At 64.7% G+C, this 1,212-nt stretch overlaps 1 non-coding gene across 1 annotated transcript in view; it reads right to left on the bottom strand.

Annotated features, from left to right (window-relative positions):
* The window catches only part of LOC103616490, a 14,546-nt gene that overhangs the window by 6,961 nt on the left and 6,373 nt on the right, over positions 1-1,212 (bottom strand). Inside the window, exons 9-11 of the transcript XR_001862371.1 lie at positions 1,107-1,195; positions 345-398; positions 208-269 (exon numbers count right to left, since the gene is read on the bottom strand). This is a non-coding gene — a transcript (copine-5). The remainder of the gene's footprint in view (positions 1-207; positions 270-344; positions 399-1,106; positions 1,196-1,212) is intronic.

A 1,212-nucleotide genomic window follows, 5' to 3' on the forward strand; every position in this document is an offset into this window, starting at 1 on the left:
AGGGAGCAACAGTGGGTCCTGGGGACCTCCCTGCCAGTGAGGGAGGGGCTGGGGATGCTGGGGACTCCCACAGGATCAGCTAGGGATGCTGGGGATTCCCTGCCCTTGAGGGAGCAGCTCAGGGTGCTGGGTACCCCCCAGGAAGGAGCTGGGGGTGTTGGGGACCCTCAAAGGTGCAGCTGGGGGTGCTGGGGGCCCCCTGCTCACCCGCCCCTGATGTAGTCCAGGAAGGTATGCTCGGCCTCCACAGCGAAGGACAGCAGGGTCACCTGTGGGGACATGGGGTTCAGGGGGGAAAGTGCCCACACCCCCTGTGTCCCCCCCTCCGCACATCCCATCCTCACTGTGCCCGAGTTCAGGTACTTCTTCTTCTTCATCTTCTTCCGGGGATTCACCACCTGCGGGGATGGGAGGGAAGGGAAGGGGGCTGCTCCTCACAGGGATGGGAGGCCCCAGGGAGCAGCATGGGGGATTGTCACATCCTGGGGGACAGGGGGGCACAGAATGCCCTGGCGGCAGCGGTGGGAGCACCGTGCTGAGGCGCAGAGAGGGACCTTGAGGAGCACATGGTGGGCTGAGACACCCAGGGCTGCATGTGGGGACCCTGGGGATTGTAGTGCAGCTGCAGATCCATGGTGGGGGCTGCGAACCCGGGACCCTCAAGGGAGCAGCTGTGGGTGCTGCACCCTGGGGACCATAACACCCCAAGGGTGCAGTGTGGGGACCCCAACACCCCGGGGTGCAGCACAGGGATCCTGGGGACTGTAAATCTCCATGGCTGCAGCATGAGCAGCCTGGGTACCATGATACCTCAGAGTGGAGGAGGGGGACCTTTGGGTGTATGACACGCCAGGGTGTAGCGTTGGGAGGGACCCTGGGGACCACAACACCCTAGGATTGCATCATGGGGACCCTGGGGTATGTAGCACCCACACAAGGACCCTGACGCCCAGAGGTGCAGCAGAGAGAGGGACCCTGGGGACCGTACCCACCAAGGGGTGCAGTGTTAGGACCCCAACACACAGGCACGCAGCACAGGAACCCTGGGGACCGTGACCCCCACGGGGGGTGCAGCACCCCCCAGCCATGTGCCCATCCCCCCTCACCTCGTACACGTTGAAGTGGCTCTGGCCCCGTGCCAGCTCCCGGTAGCTGGTGGTGAACTCCCCGATGAAGTCGTGGCTGTGAGGCCGGTGATTCTCCATCAGCCGG

This window comes from Corvus brachyrhynchos, unplaced genomic scaffold (assembly GCF_000691975.1).
Source record: "Corvus brachyrhynchos isolate BGI_N302 unplaced genomic scaffold, ASM69197v1 scaffold555, whole genome shotgun sequence".
NCBI classification, from domain to species: domain Eukaryota; kingdom Metazoa; phylum Chordata; class Aves; order Passeriformes; family Corvidae; genus Corvus; species Corvus brachyrhynchos.